General features: G+C 45.3%; 1 protein-coding gene across 4 annotated transcripts in view; it reads left to right on the top strand.

The window, feature by feature from the left end:
• The window catches only part of RAP1GAP (RAP1 GTPase activating protein), a 572,300-nt gene that overhangs the window by 7,918 nt on the left and 537,217 nt on the right, over positions 1-27,165 (top strand). Inside the window, exon 3 of one of the 4 annotated variants that reach the window (XM_078780046.1) lies at positions 2,086-2,172. The exons of the other annotated variants lie outside the window; for them this stretch is intronic. The gene's annotated coding sequence lies outside the window, so the exon portion shown is untranslated. The remainder of the gene's footprint in view (positions 1-2,085; positions 2,173-27,165) is intronic. 4 annotated transcript variants of the gene reach the window in all.

Genomic DNA, 27,165 nt, shown 5'->3' with positions numbered 1-27,165 from the left:
CTTGGTGGTGAGGTGTTTTGAATTACGTTGTGGTGAGGTGTTTTGAATTACTTGGTGGTGAGGTGTTTTGAATTACGTGGTGGTGAGGTGTTTTAAATTACGTGGTGGTGAGGTGTTTTGAATTACATTGTGGTGAGGTGTTTTGAATTACGTGGTGGTGAGGTATTTTGAATTACTTGGTGGTGATGTGTTTTGAATTACATTGTGGTGAGGTGTTTCGAATTACGTGGTGGTGTGTTTTGAATTACGTGGTGGTGAGGTGTTTTGAATTACGTTGTGGTGAGGTGTTTTGAATTACGTGGTGGTGAGGTGTTTTGAATTACGTGGTGGTGAGGTGTTTTGAATTACGTGGTGGTGAGGTGTTTTGAATTACTTGGTGGTGAGGTGTTTTGAATTACTTGGTGGTGATGTGTTTTGAATTACGTTGTGGTGGGGTGTTTTGAATTACGTGGTGGTGAGGTGTTTTGAATTACTTGGTGGTGAGGTGTTTTGAATTACGTTGTGGTGAGGTGTTTTGAATTACGTGGTGGTGAGGTGTTTTGAATTACTTGGTGCGGTGTTTTGAATTACTTGGTGGTGAGGTGTTTTGAATTACTTGGTGGTGAGGTGTTTTGAATTACTTGGTGGTGAGGTGTTTTGAATTACTAGGTGGTGAGGTGTTTTGAATTACGTGGTGGTGAGGTGTTTTAAATTAGGTGGGGTGAGGTGTTTTGAATTACGTGGTGGTGAGGTGTTTTGAATTACGTGGTGGTGAGGTGTTTTGAATTACTTGGTGGTGAGGTGTTTTGAATTACGTGGTGGTGAGGTGTTTTGAATTACTTGGTGGTGAGGTGTTTTGAATTACTTGGTAGTGAGGTGTTTTGAATTACGTGGTGGTGAGGTGTTTTGAATTACGTGGTGGTGAGGTGTAATCGTCCCAAACTTCCAGTCTGCACCTACCCCTCCCGTTTGTGTGTGCTGAGGGGTTCTTTCTTGAAAAAAAAAACATTCAACCTAAATTGCCAAAAAAATGTAATATCATAAACAAAACAAATACATTTGTGCACAATAATTGTTTGTATTATGATTGGTGAAAATCATGACAACACAGCAACTCAGGTACAGTCATTATCCTCAGCTAAAATAAGCCCGTTCCTCACAATGCAAGCTAGTATACTATATATAGGCGTGTGTGTGTGTGTGTGTGTGTGTGTGTGTGTGTGTGTGTGTGTGTGTGTGTGTGTGTGTGTGTGTGTGTGTGTGTGTGTGTGTGTGTGTGTGTGTGTGTGTGTGTGTGTGTGTGTGTGTGTTTATCAATCCATTCATTTTCACTCCAGTTCCATTGTTAACATGAATGGCTAAATGATCTCATCGTAGAAACTCATGTCCTTTTGCTTGAATATAATTTAAATAGGTAAAAGGCATGGTTGGATCTGTCTTCTTGGAGCTTTCTGGGGATACAAATGGAAATGGGATCCTATAAATGTCATCCTCTAATGTTGACCGTGAATAAAGCTGCAGAAGTGTGACGTGCACGATGTCCCGTTTAATCCGATGCCGAGAGCAGAAATGACCTGCTCTTTTGGAAACCTTGATAAAGTGAAGTCTTTTGTGCACATCCAACATGATGTTCATGAATCCCTCAGCAATTCTTGAGTGAAATGACTTTTGGTTTATTTATTTATTTATTTAATTTTACCTCTGCTTACAGCCTGGTGTTAGCTTAGCGATTAGGGTGCCAGCTTGGGATCACAGGATCCTGAGTTTGAATCCCGGTTGATCGCTGAATTAATGCCAGAGGGGTTGACTCAACCTGTCATCCTTCCGAGGTCGGCAAATTGAGTACCAGCTTGCTGAGATGAATGATCCCGGATTTAGAATAGGTACACCGTATCCCTGCGCATTGTAAGAGGCGACTAAGGGTTGGCATCCGGAAGGGCATCCGGCCATAAAAACATTGCCTCAAAAAGGGCACCATGATCGTCATGGGGACCCGCAAGGCTAACCCCCGCTCCAGCGGGAAAAATGTCCTTAAAACGGTTATTCATTCTGCCCCCGATGGTGGGCGGAGGTTATGTTTTCACCCCCAGTCTGTCTGTCTGTCAGGTTGTCTCAAAAGGGTGTGGACGGATTTGGACGAAACTTGGTGGTCCGTTTGGGAGACAAGAAAAAGCCAATTAGATTTTGGTTCAGGTACGGATCCAGATATGACCAATCAGTGGGATACAAAACGTACACTGTTCAGCCAGGTGGAGGTGTGCACACTACCAAGTGCCGTTTTAGTTGAGGGTGAGAATCCATTGTCGAATCAACAGGCCTTTGATGTGTTAATGAATTGTAATGTCCAAGTAATGTTGCAGCGCATTTAAAATAACCTGTGAAAATTCCCTCAAAATGAGAATGGCCACTCATCAGAGCAGGTGTCTATCTCCCTGAACATAGCCACAGAGGTAAATGCATGTTTGCAGATTAAAACCGCTGTTTGAATCACCTGTAAGCAACCACGGACGCAGTGGCAGGAAGAACTGGTTTAACATCACTCGCACAATCACCTGTTCTACTCATTACCAAGTGCCTTCTTTGTGTCGATGTACAGGTTTGAATGTTTTGGAGCATTTTAGGCTCTCCATTACCTGGCATCGTGATCCTCCAAAAGCAAGACAATTTTTGCCTTTAGAATTGCTTCATTAATTATATTTTAAAGTCATCATTTAGCAAACCTAACCCCGTTTACATCAGGTTAATGAATCATTATTGTCACACTCACACACTCATGGTGAAGACTTTCCACTTGCTAGTTGTGCCAGGGTGTCTCTGAAAGCTTGTGGGTTGGTTCGAGCTCGCAGGTCATGACGTCGAATGAGGATAGGACTAAAAACACCCCGAAGACCCAAAATACCCTGAAGACCACAAAGATCCTTAAAGACCCCGAAGACCCAAAATACCCCAAAGACACAAAACACCCCAAAGACACAAAATACCCTCAAAGGCCCAGAGGATCCAAAAGACCCTGAAGATACAAATGGCACCGAAGACCCAAAAGACGCAAAAGCCCCTGAAGACACCGAAGACCCAAAAAGACCCAAAGACCCTTAAAGACCTAGAGGAACCAAAAGACCCAAAATACCCCGAAGACCCAAAACACCCGGAAGACCCAAAATACCCCGAAGACCCAAAATACCCCAAATACCCCAAAAAGACAAAAGGTATCCAAACACAGCCTCAAAAACAGTCCTCATCATGTCCTTCAATTCTCTCATGATCCTTGTTTAAAAAATCGTCACATTCAAATAGCATGAGCATTTTGCCAACCTATTACATCATCCTGTACTGTCGACGTCATCCGTAGCCTTGCGCAAACATGAGTGCAGGTTACCTAGTCCTTGGTCTAACATTGAAGTTTCAACTCAAAGCAAAATGTTGAGTTAAATGGTAATTTTTTCATAAAAGCAGTGTTGAAAAAAATCGAGTTCAAACTTGTTCAATTTCAATTATTACATTTATTTTAATGTCCACAGAATTATTGATCACTCATAGTATAACTCTGATGATAACGCAAACCAACCACAACGCTTCCTCTCGGTAATCAATACGCCTGCAGTCTAGTAGGGTCTGAAAATTCAAATTGTGTGCTATATTTGCCATCATTTTGTCTATAGCATTCTACTTCACAAGGTTTTGGGTTAAATTTGTCATATTTGTGAAGAGACCTCAATCTGTCTTAACTGAGTGATAGGTTCTTGTAAAGTCTTATTATGATGGAGTTTTTACTGTCTTTGCTGTCAAATTAGACGTATTAACATGATCATGGTAAATTTTTACAAGAGCTTCACATTGTTGTTGTTGTTGGTGTTGTCGGGGATCTTGTTGGGGGTCGATTTTTGAACTGTGCACCCATTGGTCGTACAGCTGCCAGACCACACCCACATCTGTCGCTTGACTCCACCCACCATAGCCCCGAGACAAAATGATGCAGCCGCCATCTTGGTTTTATGGTAGGCCAAACACATTAGGCCTGTAGGACTCCGCTGATTTATACACTGACCGGCTTTGTTGCATGAGCTTTCCATTGGCTTTGTTTGGGTCGAGTGTTGAATTATTAGTAAGATTGAATGAAGCCCGTAAAAAAAATTGGCATAATTTTTGAGCAGCCGCATATGCGCGTTTCCCAATTGTCCCATTACCGGATTTTTAAAGCCAATTCACTTGCACTTAATGGCAAATTCCCGCACCTCGAATGACCACATGCAGATTTTTATGAACAAAAGGTTTATTACCACAGAGAGTGCACGAGGACAGAAGAGTGTGAGAGAGACACACACGACCAAACGGAAGTTACAGATATAAAAGAAATCCCCTGTTCGGAATCACAATGAATCTTATCTATCTCTTTAACATGGGAACATGGGACAGATATGGCACAAGGTTAATGAGACAGATTAGAGAATGTAAGCTGAGCCGTGAGATAATATTTCATGTTTACATTGCCAAAAATAACACGAATCTGAAAGGTCTGTGATCAGTTATGAAGCAGCTAGCACTTGCCAAGCCAGGCGTTCCTCATCAACAGTTTGGAATGGAGTGCTTGCTCAAATGCTAAAGCAACTTGGCAAACACTCTACAATAAACTTGGTAACTGAACACTTGGTAACCCCTGATGTTATTGTGGCCCGAGGCTAGATCTACTGTAATCTATATACCCCAGGGAGGAGCATAACATGACCCTTCGTGCCGCTCCTGCGCACAGTGGTGTACAGGAACTAGTTGCCTGAAACCAGACCAGCTGACCGTCAGACTCAAATTGATATTGAACCAAATCATGAAGACCCTCGGAGATGAATTGTGAATTGTATAATACATTCAGCAGCAAGGATGAGGGAGTTGAGTGAATAGAGGAGGAGAAAAATATATATTTTGTGTCGCAGGTATTGGCCATAGTGTGGTCATTCTTGTCCATCCATTCCCATCACTTAGAGCTGTGTTTTATCATGTGTACACAATTCACATGTGTAATGATACTCGACTCGGTGGCATAAAGGTTAGTGTCCACTCTCAGTATGTGAGGGTGGGGGTCCGATTTCAGCCCTGACTGAGTTGTAGCCTACAAAAGGCTTCAAATAATAATGAAATGATTTCCCTTAGAAAGAGCTCCAATGCAGAAGGAGGCCATTTGTCCTATCAAAGGCTGCGCTAATATTGTGGTAAATTTTTACAAGAGCTTCACATTGTTGTTGTTGTGTTGTTGTTGACCTCGTTGGGGTTCGATTTTTGAACTGTGCACCCATTGGTCGTACAGCTGACAGACCACACCCACATCTGTCGCTTGACTCCACCCACCATAGCCCCGAGACAAAATGATGCAGCCGCCATCTTGGTTTTATGGTGGGCCAAACAGATTAGACCTGTAGGACTCTGTTGATTTATACACTGCCCGGCTTTGTTGCATGAGATTTCCATTGGTGGATACGGCACATTCTCTATCATTCATAGATATCATAGAGTCTGTGCTCTATCATTTTACATGATCATCATCAAACAAGGAGGCATGTAGCAAAATGTTCGGAGAACGCTTGGATTTGGAAGAGGGTCAGAGAGCGGCATTCAGAATTGCAAAGCAGATAGCGAAAGAGGTGTGATGTGATGGGGGTGAGTTGCTTGAAGGATGAAGTGGGACAAATCGTTGTGGACCCAGATGGAATTAAAGGAATATGGAAGAGATATATGGAAATACTGTTGAATGCACTGAATGAATGGGATGGCAACATAGAGAGTAACCCAGTTTTAGGACCGGCATTGAAGATAACCGAGAAGGAAGTTGAGGAAGCGATAAAAGCAATGAAGAGTAGAAAAGCGGGAGGGCTGACGGGAGTTGTGGGAGATATGTTGAAGGCAGCGGGAAATTGGGGTGTGAAGAGAATGACAGAGATCTGCAATCTGGTGGTGAAAGAAGGCCACATTCCAGTGGTTTGGGAACTGAGTACCCTCGTCCCTCCATACAAGGGGAAAGGTGACCCTCTGGAGTGTGGCTCGAACCGAGCGATAAAGTTATTGGAGCATGGAATGAAGGTATTGAAAGGGTGTTGGAGAGGAGGATAAGGAAGAAAGTGAAGATTGACGAAATGCAGTTTGGATTTATGCCAGGAAGAGGAACGACAGACGTGCTTTTTATTGTGAGGTAGTTGCAGGAGAAGTACATGGAGAAGCGCAAGAAGTTGTTTCATGGGTTTGTTGATCTGGAGAAAGCATTCGATAGGGTTCCACGTGAAGTAGTGACATGGGCATTGAGGAAGAAAGGAGTGGAGAAATGGTTGATCAGAGTAGTGATGGCAATGTACAAAAGAGCCCGCACAGCTGTAAGGACGAAGGACGGGAACAGTGGTGAGTTTGAGGTGAAGGTGGGAGTGCATCAGGAGTCGGTACTAAGTCCACTACTATTTGTAGCTGTGATGGAGGTGCTGGCTCAGAACGTAAAGTAGGGTTTACTGTGGGAGTTGTTGTATGCAGATGATCTGATGTTGATTGCATAAAGTACGGATGGACTGAAGGAGAAGATGAACAAGTGGAAGGAATGTATGGAGACAAAAGATCTGAAGGTGAATATCGGAAAGACGAAGGTGATGGCAAGTGGTAAAGCATGTGGTGAGGTGGAAGGAACTGGGAAGTGGCCGTGTGCTGTGTGCAGGAAGGGTGTCGGAGTGAATTCCATTCAATGTACAATGTGCGCTGAGTGGGTTCATCAAAAATGTAGTGGTTTGAGAGGGTCATTAACCAGTGTGGCAGCTACATTCAAATGTAAGGTGTGCACAGGGGGAGCTGCAGATGGCGGAAATGTTGAGTTGGATCTTGGAGACGGCGTGAAGCTGGAAGGTGTGAAAACATTTTGTTACTGAGGAGACATGCTGAATGGAGAAGGTGGATCAGACTCGGCAACGGTTGCTAGAGTGAGATGTGCATGGAAGAAGTTTCGGGAACTGAGTGGCGTGCTGACGAGGAGGGGAGTGTCGTTGAAGCTGAAGGGAAAGGTGTATGCTGCATGTGTGAGAAGTGTTATGATTTTTGGGATCGAGACATGGGTAATGAACGTAGAGCAGCAACGAAGGCTGGAAAGGGTGGAAATGTGAATGGTTCGGTGGATGTGTGGATTATCGTTGAGAGAGAGGAAGACAAATGATGAATTGCGAAAGATGATGGGAATAGAGCCTGTGATGGATGCTGTGAAGAGAAACAGTTTGAGATGGTTTGGTCATGTGTTGAGGAAGGATGAAAGTGACTGGTTGAGAAGAGTGATGGAAATGAATGTAGAAGGAAGTAGAGGACGGGGAAGACCGAGAAAGACTTGGCTAAAGATGGTCGAAGAAGAAATGCGGGCAAGGGGGTTAACAAGGGGAGATGCAGAAAATAGGGCAAAATGGAGAAGATTGTCATGGGGACCGCAAGGTTAACCCCCGCTCTAGCAGGGAAAATTGTCTTAAAATGCCTGTTGTTTGTTGTATCATCAAGCAAGGAAGCAGCATGCACCATTTCAAAAGTTATTCCTACAATAATTTATTAGCGACGTTCCACTGATGTGCTGGACGACTTGGTGGGGGCTCGAACCACCAATCTCCCAGTCTCAGAGCGGATGTTCCAACCATTATGCCAAAATGGTACATGTTGCTTCCTTGCTTGACTCTCAGAACGTAAAGGGCAGAGCACGGCAAACCCCTTGGATTGGCATCCATGCGTTGATGGTGATAAGGAAATTTAACCTTAATTGTCCTGCTAAGACGTCATAAAAATGGCGCTGCTGGTACCCAGAATTCCTCAGGAAGTTGCGTCATTTCCCTCCAGCTCAGCGGATGGGTTTGTTTAACATCGTTTTGTGTTCTCATTTGTTTTTCTCTGCCGGTGCCAGATTTCTGTTGCCACTCTTCCATGATCCTTAGACCGTCATCATATAGTCTAGTTACTAGTACATCAGGCTTAAGAGTAAAAGCATTGACTTCTAAGAGGCTTAACCTGCATATTAAAGCAGACAGCATGGAAATCTTAGAGTTTTGGTATTGAATTATTTTGAAACATACCAATCTGGTTTTAGACAGCCTGGTGTTGGCTAAGCGGTTAGGGTGCCCGCTTGGGGTCCGAGGATCCTGGTTGATTGCTGATTTTTTATTTTTTATTTTTTGTATACAAGATCGAGGCTCGTGTAAGAGCTAACATCAATCACAAAAAAACAAAAAAACAAATGGGCACGCAAAACATACAATAAAGGGAGCGGGAGACAAAATGGGGAGAGAGAGGGAAGCACACAAGTACCACAGAAGAGAACAGGGACATCGGAAGATCTGTGGGAGGGAGATGGCTTGGGGGGAGCCTGTCATCCTTCTGAGGTCGGCAAATTGAGTACCAGTTCAATGGTAATTCCCTGTGTGTCGCAGAAGGCGACTAACAGGGTTGGCGGCAGGAAGGGCATGCGGCCGTAAAACATTGCTTCAAAAAGGGGACCAAGGTGCCTGAAAAAGGCCAACCCCTGCTCTGCGGGGAAAAATGGCCTCTAAAGGTGGTCTCATACCAATCTGGTTTTAAGTTACATCGTTCATAAAATATATTCTTTAGTTGCTGAGTTAAAGGCATGGCTTTTAAGGTGTTACATTGTCAAGAACGTTAGCCAGGGCGTGCTAGCTGATTGGCATGCCTATCCCTATAATATTCCCGAATGATGTGTAACCTTTCTCAAGGGTATGCATTCGAATGGCTCCGCAGTTCAAGTGCCCAAAAGCAAAGACATTGTCTCCCCAGCAGTGATGTTTTTTTTGTCAAAGTGTCAGGAAAATCTGGGTCATAGAAAAAGCTCGGCTGATATCCGTAAGCAATTAACCATGCCTGGGGTTTTGTGGCACAATGCCACTGTACTTTGGCTGCAAGGATCTGCCATCATCGTAATAGCGAAGAGAATGCAAAATGCCATCATAAATAACACGTGTCAACTTGTACAGACAGAGAGAGAGAGAGAGAGAGAGAGAGATGTGAAAGTAATAAATTCCATTCATGGCTCACTCGGGCATTCACGGAGTATTAGACTATTTGACATCAAGACATCCGATCGAGACAATGTCCTGTGAGGTGCTGAACGCAAGCGCATAAAACTTCTTAGTGGCACCTTCACTGAACTTTTTGTGGCTCAGAGATGTCTTCATAATGATTTTGTCTTCACGGTTCTTTATTCAAAAACAAAATGACTGTGACCACTGGGTCGTAGTTGGTATATTGTCGATTTCCCAAATAGTTTAGCGTTTTGCTAAAACCAAACATTTCCATTCAAAAAATGTAATCTTCTGACATGTTCGCATGTATTTAATAAGATGGCTATTGCATTTATGCCATTTAAGTTTCGTTATACCTGAGGTTGTTGCATACCTGAGGTGCAACATTTTGAGCACATCGTGATCATCACGACTTTCCGCTCCTCTCTGCAGGAATAACTGTCCCTGCTTTTTTTGGAAAATAAAGTGTGCATGTGCCAATCTCATTGACAAAGTAGATTATTTGCAAAGCTTTACCGGCTTATATACCGTGTCTTCAGAAAGTATTCACTTCACATTTTGTTGTGTTACAGCCTGAATTTAAAATGGATTAAATGGAGATTTTTTGTGACCGATCTTTTTTTCTTTTTCTTTTTTTGTATACAAGATCGAGGCTCGAGAAAGAGCTAACGTTAATCACACAAAAAGTCAAACCGACACATAAAACACAAAAATAAGGGGAGCGGTAGACAAGATGGGGAGAGAGGGAGAAGGACACAAACACAACATTTGAGAGCAGGGACATCGGGAGAAATGTGGGAGGGGGAGGGCTTGGGGGGAGGTGGGAGAGGTATAAAACATATGAACACTGCAAGGACTTCCAGGAAAGAAGTTGTAATTTCGAAAAAGTGTATCTGGGGTGAATTAGCGGGGGTAGAAAAGATCAAGGTTTTGGATGGGGGAAGATAAGAGATGGTGGTGAACAGCTGTTTCAAAGACCTGGAGGGAGGAGTGGGATTGAAGGGAGTGGGAGAGTTTGTTCCAGAGGCGGGAGAAAAGGGGAATGAAAGAGTGAAGGTGAACAGAGATCCTATATTTTGGCAGTTTAACCCTAAGAGGGTTGCAGGCAGATCTTGTGCGACCTAAGGAATATTGGGTGGACAGCACAGAGAGAGCTGGGGGAGCAAGGCCGGAGAGGAGTCGGTAGAAGACAGAAAGACCACCAACCTGCCTGCGGTGAGTGAGTGAAAGGCCCTCGGAGTTAGCTTCATCGCAGGAGATTCCAATGATTCTGAAAGCTTTGGTTTCAACAGCGTGAAGCCGAGCTAGGTGTGAGGCAGGAGCACCGGCCCAGAGGGGAGAACAGTATTCCATTGAGCTGCGGATGAAAGCCTTGTATGTGGTGAGGAGCACAGGTGTGCCAAGGAAGGACTTCGCACGACGGAGGATGCCCAGTCAGCGACTGGCTTTGGAGGCCAGCTTTGAAATGTGGTTTTCCCAAGAAAGATCATGGCAGATAGTGAGACCCAAAAGCTTGAGCGACAGAACTTCTTGGAGAGGATTGTTGAGAAAGTAGATGGGAGGGTTCTTCAGTCGGTCTTTTCGGAGAGATATAGTAAGAGTGTGAGATTTGTCAGGATTGCAAGACATGTTCCACTTGTTTGACCAGTCTGTGATTTTGTCCAGGTCTGCAGGGAGTGAGGAGGCTGCAGACTGCCGATCTGAGGGATGAGGAATGGAGTGGCAGATATTGGAGTCATCAGCAAAGAGATAGAGAGGATTTTCCAGAGAGTTGGAGAGATCATTGATGAAGACCAGAAATAGCACAGGGCCCAGAACACTACCTTGGGGAACTCCAGCCTGAACAGGAAGAGGAGATGAGAGAAATCCATTCAGGACTACACGTAGCCTACGACCAGAGAGGAAGTCCGCAAGCCATGAGTGGAGATTTCCATGGTACCATAGGCGGAGAGTTTGGTGAGGAGAGCTGGGTGCCAGACCGTATCGAAGGCACGTGATATGTCAAGTGAGACAGCTCTGATTTCCTGTTTGGAATTGAGGACCTCCATCCATTGTTGAGACAGCAGAAGCAACATGTCCAGAGTAGAATGACCTGGTCTGAATCCAAATTGATGATCAGAGATCAAGCCATTGGAGAAGAGGAAGGATTTGATATCCGAAGCAGTGATGGATTCCATGACTTTGCTGATAATTGGGAGCAAGCTGATTGGTCTGTAATTGCAAGGATCTGTTTTTGCACATTTTTTGTGTAAAGCGGTAATGTTTGCTGATTTCCAAGATGCTGAGAGATGACCTTGAGCAAAAGAGAGGGTGAAAAGAACAGAGAGGGCGTGAGATAGAGCCGCAGAGAAGGATTTTAGGACCCGTAGGCTGATGCCGTCTGGTCCAGTTGCAAAATATCGACACAAAATGTCCCACTATGTCAAAGTGGAATTTTCTTTTTTGAATTTTTTACAAATTAAATAAAAATGCAAAGCTGAAATGGCTTCAGTCAATAAATATTCAACCCCATTGCTCCAAAATATGCATCCAATTTTTTTTATCATCCTTCAGATGTCTCCACAACTCGTTTGGAGTCTACCTGTAGCCAATTCAATTGATTGGACATGATTTAGAAAGAAACACAATTAAAAGTACCATGAATAGTATTGTATTTTAAAATCATTTTTGTATAAATAAATCTTCACTGATGAAAGTGAGAATAATCATTATTTAAATAATTAATAAAGAGTATTATTTCGTTGTGCAGGATGTTTTCCTTGGCACTGCCTGATTCCGGGACCACATCCACTGCATCCCTAAAGGCTCTGCAGAAAGATATAAGTATAGTTTAGTGTGTTGCCACAAAACAGCAATGCATTGTAGAACATTCCAAATTTAGAAAGGTCAATAGAGATCTCTCCGATGTGTGATGTGGGTGTTTAGGTGGCCTCACTTAGGCGTGATTCTTCACTGCAAATTACAGCTCACTGATGCGTTGTCTGAGCTGTAATACAGGGTAACTTCACAGTTTATTTTCTCAGCTTGGATTTGCTTGTAGAAAAAAAAAATGCCTGAAATCTGTAGTGGTCTTTATGCTCTCTTAATTGTTATCTACACTCTACAGTGTATCCACAATGTCTTCTTACCTCTAAAATACTAACCGATATATATATTTTTCAGACCCATTGAAAATGTGTGATAGCAGCAACTATACGATTCAAGAATGCATATTGGCCATTGTGCTGTCAGGGATGCATTTTGTCTTGTAAGCCGGCAAATGCTTTGGAAAATGTTGCAAAGAACCTGCCACAGAATCATTCTCTGTCATGAGAATGATGCTGCACAAACAGAACCATTGGGCGCATAAGCCACATAACATTATTAAAGGTGCATGTCATTTTGGTATTGAAGGTATTAAAGGAGAAGCCATTTTCCATACCGACATGTGACTTTCTCTAAATATCTTCATGTTTATTTTTAAGAGTTGCAATTTGGGTTGGCCTATATTTTTCAAGTGTTGGCATTTTGGCTGACACCCGAGTTAAATTCCAAATTTTTATGAATGTGATCCTAGTCCCTATGAATGTGATCCTAGTCCCAATGAATGTGATCCTAGTCTAAATGAATGTGATCCTAGTCCCTATGAATGTGATCCTTGTCCCTATGAATGTGATGATAGTCCCTATGAATGTGATGCTAGTCGCTATGAATGTGATGCTAGTCCCTATGAATGTGATCCTAGTCCCAATGAATGTGATCCTAGTCTAAATGAATGTGATCCTAGTCCCTATGAATGTGATCCTTGTCCCTATGAATGTGATGATAGTCCCTATGAATGTGATGATAGTCCCTATGAATGTGATGATAGTCCCTATGAATGTGATGATAGTCCCTATGAATGTGATGCTAGTCCCTATGAATGTGATGCTAGTCCCTATGAATGTGATGCTAGTCCCTATGAATGTGATGCTAGTCCCTATGAATGTGATGCTAGTCCCTATGAATGTGATGCTAGTCCCTATGAATGTGATGCTAGTCCCTATGAATGTGATGCTAGTCCCTATGAATGTGATGCTAGTCCCTATGAATGTGATGCTAGTCCCTATGAATGTGATGCTAGTCCCTATGAATGTGATGCTAGTCCCTATGAATGTGATGCTAGTCCCTATGAATGTGATGCTAGTCCCTATGAATGTGATGCTAGTCCCTATGAATGTGATGCTAGTCCCTATGAATGTGATGCTAGTCCCTATGAATGTGATGCTAGTCCCTATGAATGTGATGCTAGTCCCTATGAATGTGATGCTAGTCCCTATGAATGTGATGCTAGTCCCTATGAATGTGATGCTAGTCCCTATGAATGTGATGCTAGTCCCTATGAATGTGATGCTCGTCCCTATGAATGTGATGCTCGTCCCTATGAATGTGATGCTAGTCCCTATGAATGTGATGCTAGTCCCTATGAATGTGATGCTAGTCCCTATGAATGTGATGCTAGTCCCTATGAATGTGATCCTAGTCCCTATGAATGTGATCCTAGTCCCTATGAATGTGATCCTAGTCCCTATGAATGTGATCCTAGTCCCTATGAATGTGATCCTCGTCCCCATGAATGTGATCCTCATTTGGGCCATACCCAGTCGCTAATCACAAAAACAGCCAAATGCGGTTGATCGACTGGCTGTTGAGCTTGCTTCTGATTGAATGGCTGTCTTATGTTTTCTTTGGGAGATGAGGGGGATTTGTTCATCATTTTTGTGTGAGCAAATGTATGATGCAATGCTGTACCTGTATATGTGCTATGTGATCGAATGATAGTTGTACAGATTTCTGGTGAACACTAGTATTAAATCGGAAAGCAATGGCAAAGAAAAATTGCCTTAAAATAATCTCTTCAATTGCATCCGCGTGTTTCATATCCCTCCACCGATGTTGGAAGCTTTCTTACTTTACTTCAACTCGTGCGATGATATTGTGCAGTGGATGGTAGGTGATTGTGGATTGTCCGTTTGGCAAGGAATGCTCCCAGCATTTCCAATGTCGGTGTGAATGTCTGATTTAGAGCGATTGGGAAAAAGTGTGCAGGGATGGACCATGCCCTTCCTGGTTTGAAGCTCTGTCCCTTTGATATATCCAGATGATTATTCCTTCCTCTGTGGCTCGTTTCATCTCATTAGACGCCAGACGGGGAATCCAATTCTGTTTCTAAAACAACTGTGTAGAGTACAAACATAATTTCCGTTTTCTCCATGTCACACTCCTTGCTTCTGCATAGATGGATGAGCGGCTGCTCAGCAAATTATTGGCGTTTTACAATATTATTATATTAAGGTCATGTTATTGCTTTGCCAATTTTTATCACAGCAAAAATCTATCAATTTTTGCTTTTCTTTTTGGGCATGCAGCGGACTGAACCCAATTCATGGATCTATTCATTTCCATCAGTATGTTCCCAACTGCGAGATAAGTGATCTGCGGGATTGACCTCACATTTGTTTTCCTTTTTTTCCTTTACACATGCTCTTATCCCTGTGAGGTCCACATCATAATGCACCTGACGAAGCACTTGTGAGATGTAATACATCACAGGACTTTTGTTAGATTGGCTGTACTGGAAAGAATACATTACTGTGGTTATTGAGTTTATACAAGGCACCATTTCATTTTTTAGACAAGGTGCTTTATTCTTGCATTTTATCATTTCCAATTATTTTGGAAACTCGTTCTTTTTGGAACACACAAGTTAAATAACAATAACGACAATCTTTTCATTTCTAAAGATGCACATTTTTCAATGTGCATCTTTAGAAATGAAAATATTGTCGTGCAACTCCCGGTTAACACCGGAAGGTCGCGGATAGGCCTAAACGGTTTATTCGGAGGCGACGACCAATACGGATTTTACTATGTCGCACGGGAGGAAGAAGGAAAATGGAAGCTGTGGTAAAAGCATGTACCTTGGTGAAACGACGGCAGCTTCGATCCTGCAAGGAAATTAATGCACGTGACACCGAATTAAAATGTACTAAAATAAAGATTTATTCACGGACCCGATAACAATGAAACGCGACGGCAATCAAATAAACTAAATGCTATATTCGGGATCCTGCACACCAGACTCAACAAACACAGACGGGGGGATGGAATCACCAAAAGAAAAATGTTCGTTATGTTTGGGGGAAATGGGTAATGGCCTTATCTGGTCCTGTCGTCTTGTCTTTGGCTGCTGTCCAACACGGCTCCGTTCGGCCCCGATGCACCCACGAGGCCTCGCTCCAAGCTCCACAAGCGCCGATCGCACACCACAAGGTCCCTCGCTCCAAACTCTAAAGCACCGAGCACCGCTCCAAGCACAAGCACCGCTCGCAGAACAAGCACATCTCCCAGCACCACGAGGTCCCACCGCAGGAAAAGCACCGCACGTCCAACGCAGGCTAGCGGCTCCAAGCGAGGTCGATCTTCACCCACGATCGGCCTGCTACGTCCCAGTCAGCTCTCCCGAAGCAAAACGTGCAAGAAGCAAGTGAACTCCACTCGGGCTATTACTCGACTCAACTCGGGCTGCGCAAGATGAAGAAGAGCAGAGAAAATGTCCAAGCACCAAGAGAGACAAGGAGACCGCAAGATACTCTCCAGACCAACTCTGTATCCAAGTTTGCTGCTGCTCCAAGCCAAGCGCAAATCCAACTTTGCTGCTGCTCCAAGCCAAGCACAAATCGAACTTTGCTCTCTCTCTCTCCCTCTCTCCCTGTCCTCGGCACGCGCTAATATAACCTGGCCGGTGACGTCAGCCTTGGCGCGCTACCAACCAGCGACTTCCACCGAACCTTCCAGCTTCGCGCCTCCCGCACTCATTGGCTGGAGGTTCGCGCTTAGCGTGCTGACCATTCACAGGCCCGTAGCATGGTAATAGCTCGTGCTACTCGATGTTCCTAGGCCGCCAGAGGTGTAGCGGTGGCAGCCATCATCAGCGGTGTCCTGGCCTGGTTTCTTTGCCTGTTCCTTCTGAAGTCATTGTCAGGGAAGGGAATTTAATGTTGCACTAAGGAGATCCTAACTAAGTGTCTAAATGGTTGCGGTGCCAAAAGGGACAAAGGTTTGACTACCAGGTGTGGACACACAGGGGCGTTATCTTTTAATCCCTAACTCTACTTATCACACAAACATCCTGGTATTCTCACAAGTATACATCTTACCCGACAAAACGCCTACACATGAAACTTATTACAAGGGTAGATTCCTTACTGCGACAGACGAAGCACGTTACCTATTCAGATCTAGCTGGCTCTACATATCACTACCCCACCTGACATAACAATATGGGCGTGTTTTTTTTTCAGTTCTTTTTATTTATTTATTTTTAACTGCTGCATTTTTTTTTTTTTTTAATACAAGGTGGAAGCTCGTGGAAGAGTGAGGACACATAACAGATCAAGACACAACATAACAAAGGGAACAGCAGGAGAAAGTGGAAACCTTAACCTCAGGGCAAAGGGAGAAAGTCGACGGAGATGTACAAACAAGGGATGTAGGTAATGATGAGGGGTAGGGGAGAATGCAAGGGTTGGACAAGATGGATACAAAAGCAAAAAAATTTGGGGGGTGGGGGGGTTGCGGTTGGTTTAACGGGTGTAGAAAAATCACGGTTTTGGATGGGGGAATACTTGACATGGTGGTGAACGTCTGTCTTGAAGCTGGGATGTGATTTATGAATAACGGGGCGAACATGAAACAAAATATGACAAGATTTAATATCGCGAAAAAAATTACGTTTTTGATTGATCGATTGAATAAGCATCAAGGGCATTCTTCTTAAGGTATTTCTTAACCTACACACCTAGTTCATTTCACGAGTCCTTTGTGATTTGAAAATCACATCTGACATCAGCCATGAAAATGACGAACAAAAACTGACATCACATTTATTGTGAATTTGGTGGACACCAAGCTTTATGCACGAATCACTTATTTTGCCACGCATTGCACATTTCAAGGCATTTTAGAAAATGTAAAAAACAACACCAGGAGACATACTAGACATCAAACATTCCATTTTATTACAATTTTAATCAAAGCATATTTTTATTTAAAGACAATGAAATAAAAATTGACATAGTAAGAATGTAACATTTTATTTCGAAAATATGCCATTTTTGTCTTGTTTACTCAACCCTCGCAAATCTATGTGCATGATATCATACTTAAATACGCCATTTCGTGTCTGTCTGTCTGATGAATTTTTGATGCCAATACATTCCGTCGTTACTTATCAAATCTCAACCAAACTTGACAGGATGACCAAGGGTTATATAATGAAGGTTGTAGTGCATTCATTTGCCCCCCCCCCCCCACCTCCTCAATGGGGTTTTCTCCCCCGAGTGGGGTTTCGCCACCATTGCCGTCAATGGCGTTGCGTGTTGAGGTATATATCAATGTTTAATTCACTTTATCGTGGCGTTTATCCAAAGAAGAAGATTTATTATGACGTTTTTCCAAAGACGCTTTTAATAACATAATATTAATGATAATCACATAGTGTTAATGTTATTACAAAACAATACTAATACTAATAATGTCCCACTTCCCCCAAGGTGTTTTCCCTGCAGTGATAACGTGTATAAATAGCTTATAGTTAAAATGCCGTTTTCGTGGGAGCAACGGTTTCTACAGGAAGTAAAAATATTATAAACCACAAACACGTATGCTTAGCTTTTTAAACAGTCGCTAATGCTCTTTATAACACTAAATGAAGAAATTTGGAGGAATCCCGACATCCGTGAAATAAGGTTTACTTACAGAACTGAGCGAAGATCTATGGTACTCTATATAACCCACAAATGTTGGGTTAAGAACATGGCCCTTTCTGCCACTGCAGCATTTTGTGGCATTTTGTGGCACTGTGGCATTTTTCGTAGCGAACTTTTGAAACTCGCTCCTGCTGTTTGATACGAAACTGAAAGGGAGAAGCTCGGGCTGTGCTCCTTTACCAAGCAGCTAGCTAGCGCTTGCCAAGCCAACCATTCCTTAACGGTTTTGAATGGAGTGCTTGCTCAAATGCTTAAACCACTTGGCGATCCCTCCACAAGAAACTTATTTAATGAACATACACCCAATGTTCTTGAGATCTGATCATAGATCGACTGTAATCTACATACCCCAAAGAGGAATGACCCTTTTTCCGCAATGTGCAAATCAGGTTTTTGCAAGTCCTCAAGACTATTTGCTACAACATAATACCATAGGTGTCTTTTCATTCAGTTCATTTTTTCAATTGAGGGCATTTTATTTCATCTGTGTGAAAGTGTACCCAATATTGTGGCCATACACATTACACATATCATATACGTATATATATATATATATATATATATATACTGTATATATATATATATATATATATATATATATATATATATATATATATATATATATATATATATATATATATATATATGTATATATATATATATATAGATATATATGTATATATATATATATATAGATATATATGTATATATATATATATATAGATATATATGTATATATATATATATATAGATATATATGTATATATATATATATATAGATATATATGTATATATATATATATATATATAGATATATATGTATGTATATATATATATATATATATATTGTTACAGACGCGGTGGTGGATGTTGGTTCACCGAGCGGTTTGGTATGACCGCGCCTGCACAAGTTACCCGATTATACTCGAACGTTGCCGAGTCGCGCTACGCTAGGTCAATGAAGGAAAAGGACACAACGGCTGGGATTCAAATGACACGACACCAAGGGTTCAGTTCTCAAGACCTCCGGAGGAGGTTATATTAGGGCGGAAGGTTAGATTACAGGAATGAGAGGGACAGCATAGAAAGACAGGCACTTAGACACACTCTTATAATAGCCCCAACAGACGACAGATAAACAGGACAAAAACTGACTCACACGGGGATTGATGGCAAGGAAAGGCAGAATCGATGGCTCCAGGTGCACCTGGGCTCAGGGCAGGATCGACCCGGTCCGGTCTAGAGATGCGGGGAGGTCGCAGCGCTCGGATGTGGTGATTGTCTTCTCAAGCTGGGGGCGCATCTCTCGTCACGTCCGGCAAGTCGCCGCGTATATCCGGCGGGGAGTGACACGCCCTCGGCTCGTTAGCTCCGCCCCAGATGGAATCGGCCCGTTGCTTCTCATTGGGTGCGTGCGGGGGGGGTTACCGGCTCCGCCCTTGACGAGGGGCTGACAAGGAGCCCCTTCGTGGTAACCCCGTCGGAGCGCATGGTCAATGGCGGCTAACCGAGCCGGTGTGAGGACGCACACTCCCCCGCGCCGCGCCGTTGTTGTAGTTGTTGTAGTTGTTGTTGTAGTTGTTGTTGTTGTTGTTGTTGTAGTTGTTGTTTGGGGAAGAAGATGGGAGGAGGTATGGGAAGGTCCTAAACTCACTACTGGTGCCATATAATCACATTCTGGTGCAACGAAGAGTCAGAATTAATGGAAACGAGTCCTTAACTGACATAGACTAAGAATAACTAGCAAGATGTCCGAAAGTTGTCTACGTGAGATGCGGTGGACCTGGGCACGACATTTAATGGGGGAAAAAAGGGAAGGTCGGTTCTACAGAGTGTTATTTACAGGCAATGGGACTAGGGAATGGGGGATTGGGGATAGTTGGGGAGTATTGGGGAAATAGGGGAGTATTTACAAGCGGATATTGAGGCCAAGTCCCATATCCGCAACATTGCACCCTTCTCTACCCTCGGGGCGTCCCGACCCGATAAATTTTTACCTATTTTAGTGTGGCACTCAGATGTAGTTCCCTCTACTATTAACTCTACCCTGAGTGCGACAGTTTTACAGATATTCACAAATGAGTAAATATGTCCCCCTGCGACGTTGCACCCTTCTCCTCACAGAAACACGCCCACAGGATAACCGAATTGCGGAAAGAATTCGCAAACTAAACATACAGCCGGTAGGGAGCATTATTTACACAACTACGCTGATATTTACACTACGATCCAGGACCTGTTTTTGGAGGAACACATGCAGATGTTATGCATAGAGAGAGCACGCATGCCAGCATCGATACACCAACCCACGAGTGCTCTGTGGCCTACGGCCTTTAATAATGTGCAGAGCACCCCTTCCCAGCACCAAAAGCACCACCCCATCACACAGTCAGCACCATCCGGTGCACCAATAAAATGTTTAGTGATCATTGTGTGGTGTCGCAGCCGGCCGATGTTCTGCCGCTGGTCTTGCCTTCGTGTGGTGCACTTGGCCTTCTTACTTCCTTAGAAAAATAAAGAAAGGCGCCAACCGCGTCCATTTCTTTATTGTGGCCGTCAGGGGGCCAACTGTTAGCGGTTCACCTTGTATGGCATAGGTGCCACGTTGACCCATAGGTCCATCCATGGGTGGTGCTTGGCCGCATAAGAACTGCGGTCCATGGTGGGTGGCCACAAACATTGCGGTCCATATGGTGTATCGATCCAGGCAGCAAGCAGCGAAAGTGCAGGCCCACAACTGCGGAGCCAGCACCTCTCTCTCCTCTCTCTCTGCCCCAAAGCCAGATCCTCGGAGGTGGGAGACAAAAGAAGCAGACAAGTGAGTAAGGTGGTAAGGGCGCAAAAGTGCACGCAATGCAAGGTAATGCACACTGGGGGCACATGGGAACCAGGTGAGACAGGTACGTTCCTACCGTACGCCCCCCCCCCCACCAGGTAACCTACATGGCCCCTCCCTTACCCCTTACTGTATCCACAAAACACAACACTACCCATAAACATCTATTTTACAAATCAACAAACATCCCTACTGTCTTCCCCGTTCCTCCCATAAACCAAATTCGTCTTCTCTCCCTCCTAACCAATCAAATTTGCCATTTTCAACTCTCATCAAAATTTGCCATCTCCAACTGCACATCAAAATTTGCCATTACCAATTCATCATCAGTCCCTCCTAGGGAGGGAGAGATGGAATCACCCCAATGTCTCATCCACGTCGTGATGCGTCTCACAAATCCTCACAGCAATTCTCATTTCTGCACACAGAACAAAGAAAACACAGGTGTGGAGTCATCATCATCACCACAGGTAAGTGGCTGCGTATGGTGCGACAGGTTCATCAATCCTAACTATTTCCTAAATGACTTTAACAACTTTACACTACCCGGGGTCTTTCTCCGGCCAAACCATTGGCCCTCTTACACTATGGGTTCTAAAAACCAATTCCCATTGGCCAAACTGTGGTGCTTTTCAATTTGGGGTCTCACTCCCCCGATTCATCTCCCGGTGCCCTCGCACAATTTCTGGGCCGCGACGTGTAACTCTCCCAGCAGGTCTACCCACCTGCACACCTCCACCACTGCAGTTGCCTCCGAGCTTACCTGCTCCTTACCCTAACCTAACTACCTGGGGAAGGCCCTCTGGCGCTCTCCCCACTCGGTGCCCTCTCTGGCACCGGGCTGCCCGATCCACACCCGGGATCCTCAGGCACCCACTCACAACTACCGGCTCCCAGAGCCCACCTGCGGCCTCACCTGGCCGACATCCTCACAGTGGTGGAGTGCCCAACCAACTACACACACTAACAGGCTACACGCCCAGCCATTTCCACAACACTAATGCACCCATTCACAACACCATTCTGCAACCGCACCACAGATGCCAATATCCAACCACAATTTACCTGTACCCTCTACCTAACACTTACACTACCCGCCCCGGGTACTCGTGAAAGGGGTCCACTCTTCCCCCATCCACACCTTCGCACCATGCACACCACTCCGTACCACTTACTCCAACTCTCTCCACACACCTGTACTTGCACACCTGTGCTCTCACTCTTGGTGCCGCTTGCACCCTTCTCTCCCCAAGCGCATTCGCGCTGATCCACACACTCCCTACTCATACACTGCTCCACACACCTGTCCAGTTGCACACCTGTGCAATCACACCTGTTCAATTCTCACACACACGGCATCATCTCATCTAACTACTCCCCTCTGAAACTTGCGCTTCCCAGTCGTCCCTTTAAACTATTGCGCTCCCTCGTCATTATCATCCATACTAAACTACCTGCGTCCCCACTACAGGTATCAGTCACTAACTAACCTTAACGTCACCTAATGTCATCTTCTAGGGCCCTATCAATATAACCTAACCCACCCGGGCTAGTTTTCACTGCCATACACCCCATAATCTATTGCGCATTTGCCCCACATATATGGGAAGGGTGGCAAGGATGCCACCCTTACCCACCGGGCCCATCGCTCACTACCAATTTTGCACATCAAATTTCAACAAATCAAAAATTTGCCAATCACTACCCATCATCTGCCAATCACTACTGCCAATCCCTTGCCAATCATCAAATTTTGTTTTTCTCTAATTTTGGGTCCAAAACACTAACCTCATCACCCAGTCTACTCACTAATGCCTCTCGGTGCGCCAATCCCTGTCCAAAGCCAGGCTTCGTAAAGCCAAGCCATGAATGCGGGTTGTTCTGTGCCAGCGGCTGGGTGCGTCCGGCATTCGGTGCAGGGACGGGGGCTTACCCGTGCCGAGATCCCTCGCACCATCTCGGCACGGAGCCATCCAATGTCCCGCTCTCGACCTGCCGGCACGTCTCAACAAAAAGTGGTCGCCATGACGACCCTTTCTATCGGGCTGCCCGCTCCGCCTAGTGGAGCACGGACGCGGCCGTTCAAAGCGAGGCCCAGCACGCACCGAGGGCCCGCTTCGGCTAAAAGTCGCTCTAACCTCTAACCCGTCTAACGTCGATGCTTCACCTGGACGCTTACACCCCGCAGCCCGTTCCTTGCTCACACATCCAGCCGTTCCCATGCTACCTTTCCTTACACACCCAGGTACCCTCATTCCACTCACAGACTTGGTCACACACCTGACCACCGAACACCTTGGCACACATTCGTTGGTCGCACACCTCACGAACACACCTCTTCGCGCCCCCTCCTCTGTGACAATCACAGGTGTGCTCTCATTCGCACACCCAACCACGTGCCTCACCACCAACTCCAGCGTGCATTCCCACTCACGCTCTACCATTCCAGGTGTGCATCCTTCCATCCCAGGTGTACATCCTCGCTCACCTGTCACAACCAACTCACTCTCCGTGTCACTCTTACTCCGCTCACCACCACTCTTGACAACGCACTCGCCCTTACTCCCGACAGCGCACTCTTTCCTCATGCACCCGTCCGTTACACACCTTTCTCGCGCACACTCCTGCGCACACTCTCCCGTCACACCCTCTGTAACACTCACCACACCGCGCTTCCATGTGCCCCTCGCACACGCGCTACGACCGACTCATTCTCGCCAGCACCCTCACTCCTTGGCACGCACTTTTTCCTCACACACCCCAGAGTCGGACTTTCTCGCACACCTCCTTTTTCGCACACCAGACCTGTCGCACACTTCACCAACGGCCTCTCACGAACATCCGGGTCCATCTCGACCCCCAAGCTTCTTAAATCCCCTGGCGCATCATACGCACGACCATATTGGTCACCACTTACAACGGGTCCTCTTCCTCTTCGCTTCTCCTCCATCACCTGCGAATCCCTCATCCGGTTAATGAGCACATCATCACGATCCAAACACAGACTTTGGACCAATTCTTTTATCTCCTCTTTTATTTCTTTCTTATCCCCTCTCCGTCGCTTCTTAATTTCGCTCATCCCTTCTTCCACTTCTTCTAGTTTCTGCTTCACCTCTTTTATTCCCCGGTACGTCTCCTCCAGCTCGTCCTCCAAGGCTACCTTGACCGTTTCCATGTGCGTCCTCACCTGCCGGTCCTTCGTCTCCATTACCTCTACCACCTCGTCCAACCTCGTTGTCAGTCCCTCACGTACCATCTGACATTCCCTCTTCGTCGCTATCAAGTCATCTTTTAGTTCTTTCTGTGTCGCCTTTAACCCTCCTAATACCGCAGTGTTCCTTTGAACCTGCTCCGTTACTTCTTTTTGTCCCTCTGTCAGCTGTTCCACCTCCTGCGTCAGGACCTCTATGCCCCCTTGTAACTTTACAGTCCCCTTTCTCACCTCCTTCTCCATGTGCTCCTTACAGTGCCTCACCTCCTCGCGCACTCCTCCGACCTCCTCACTCACTCCTCTTCTGATCTCCTCTCCCATCACTTGCATCTCCTGCCCAGATGCCACCCTCATCTGCTCCATTTCCTCCCTGTGAGCATCCAGTTTGGTTTCTACCCCATTCTGACCCCCTCTATCTGCTGCCCCATTTGGTTAACTTCCCTTTCCGCTTGGTCCCTCATGTCCCTCAATTTGCCTTCCATCCTGTTTTCTAACCCCTCTAACCCCTTTTGCATCCCTTCCATTTGATTCTCTTGAGCGGCCATTCTGTTTTCTACCCCCATTAACCCATTTTTCACTCCCTCTATCTGATTCTCCTGGGCAGCCATTCTATTTTCTACCCCCATTAACCCATTTTTCACCTCTTTTATCCCGTTGTCTAACCCCTCAAATTTGTCGTCTAACTTCCCAAATTTCTTGTCTAAACCCTTAAAATTATTGTCTAACTCCTCACTGGTACCCCTCGCTTCGTCCCTCATTACCCCCATTTGGTTCTCTAATCGCTCACTCATTTGTTCCATAAGGGCCCTCATTTGCAACAGGAAAAGGTTCGAATCCACCAGGGGCGCTGCCACGGTCGCGGGCGCGGTGACCAGCGAGGCGCCATTTTGTGCGTCTTCTACCCTCGCTGCTTCGCTCTCCTCACGTCCCTCAATTTGGTCCTGGACCGACCCTGCCTCACTCTCCACTACCGGACCCCAGCCGACTTGGTCTGCCATAGCGCGACTTTCAAAATTCGGGTTTTTATTTCCGTATAACAAAATCAAATTTCGCCGTTATAATTTCGTCGAGCGCGGGAAACGCGCTCCGGATCGATTCTACCTCCCCAACACCAATTGTTACCCTAGTGGTACAATTGGTGTTCCAAAATTTGGGCCTAATAAATTTAGTCCCGGGTCCGAATTCCACTCCTCGACACCAATTGTTACAGACGTGGTGGTGGATGTTGGTTCACCGAGCGGTTTGGTATGACCGCGCCTGCACAAGTTACCCGATTATACTCGAACGTTGCCGAGTCGCGCTACGCTAGGTCAATGAAGGAAAAGGACACAACGGCTGGGATTCAAATGACACGACACCAAGGGTTCAGTTCTCAAGACCTCCGGAGGAGGTTATATTAGGGCGGAAGGTTAGATTACAGAAATGAGAGGGACAGCATAGAAAGACAGGCACTTAGACACACTCTTATAATAGCCCCAACAGACGACAGATAAACAGGACAAAAACTGACTCACACGGGGATTGATGGCAAGGAAAGGCAGAATCGATGGCTCCAGGTGCACCTGGGCTCAGGGCAGGATCGACCCGGTCCGGTCTAGAGATGCGGGGAGGTCGCAGCGCTCGGATGTGGTGATTGTCTTCTCAAGCTGGGGGCGCATCTCTCGTCACGTCCGGCAAGTCGCCGCGTATATCCGGCGGGGAGTGACACGCCCTCGGCTCGTTAGCTCCGCCCCAGATGGAATCGGCCCGTTGCTTCTCATTGGGTGCGTGCGGGGGGGTTACCGGCTCCGCCCTTGACGAGGGGCTGACAAGGAGCCCCTTCGTGGTAACCCCGTCGGAGCGCATGGTCAATGGCGGCTAACCGAGCCGGTGTGAGGACGCACACTCCCCCGCGCCGCGCCGTTGTTGTAGTTGTTGTAGTTGTTGTTGTAGTTGTTGTTGTTGTTGTTGTTGTTGTTGTTGTTGTAGTTGTTGTTTGGGGAAGAAGATGGGAGGAGGTATGGGAAGGTCCTAAACTCACTACTGGTGCCATATAATCACATTCTGGTGCAACGAAGAGTCAGAATTAATGGAAACGAGTCCTTAACTGACATAGACTAAGAATAACTAGCAAGATGTCCGAAAGTTGTCTACGTGAGATGCGGTGGACCTGGGCACGACATTTAATGGGGGAAAAAAGGGAAGGTCGGTTCTACAGAGTGTTATTTACAGGCAATGGGACTAGGGAATGGGGGATTGGGGATAGTTGGGGAGTATTGGGGAAATAGGGGAGTATTTACAAGCGGATATTGAGGCCAAGTCCCATATCCGCAACATTATATATATATATATATATATATATATATATATATATATATATATATATATATATATATATATATATATATATATATATATATATAGATATATATATATATATAGATATATATATATATACTACATGTCCAAATGCATATGGACACTCGAACATCACACACCTCATTCCAAAATCATGGGCATTAGTATGGAGTTGGTCCCCCACCCCCCGCCCCCTTTGCTGCTATAACAGCCTCCATTCTTTTGGGAAGGCTTTCCACTAGATTGGAACATTTCTGCGAGGATTTGCTTCCATTCAGCCACAAGAGCATTAGTGAGGTTGGGCACTGATATTGGGCGATTAGGCTAGGCTCACAGTCGGCGTTCCAATTCTTCAATGAGTGTTCGATGGGGTTGTGGTCAGGGCTCTGTGCAGGCCAGTCAAGTTCTTCCACACCCATCTCAACAAACCATTTCCGTATGGACCTCACTTTGTGCACGGGGGTATTGTCATGCTGTCAACTGTTGCCACAAAGTTGGAAGCAGAAAATAGTCGAGAATGTCATTGTATGCTGTAGCATAAAATGATTCCCTTCACTGGAACTAAGTGGCCCACCCCAAATCATGAAAAATATCCCAGACCATTATTCCTCCTTCACCAAACTTTACAGTTGGCACTATGCATTTGAGCAGGTTGCGTTCTCTTGGCATCCGCCAAACCCAGATTCGTCCATCGGACTGCCAGATGGTGAAGCGGGATTCATCACTCCAGAGAACGTGTTTCCATTGCTCCAGAGTCCAATCGCAGCAAGATCTACACCACTCCAGCTGACGCTTGGCATTGTGCATGATCTTGGGCTTGTGTTTGGCTGCTCGGCCATTGAAACGCATTTCATGAAGCTCCCGACGAACAGTTGATGTGCTGACGTTGCTTTCAGAGGCAGTTTGGAACTCAGGAATGAGTGTTGCAACCGAGGACAGACTATTTTTACACACCATGCGCTTCAGCATTCGGCAGTCCCATTCTGTGAG

The sequence above is a fragment of the Myxine glutinosa genome, chromosome 6 (genome assembly GCF_964187855.1).
Source record: "Myxine glutinosa chromosome 6, kmMyxGlut1.1, whole genome shotgun sequence".
Lineage (NCBI taxonomy): Eukaryota > Metazoa > Chordata > Myxini > Myxiniformes > Myxinidae > Myxine > Myxine glutinosa.
This window is presented reverse-complemented; position numbering and strand designations above follow the sequence as displayed.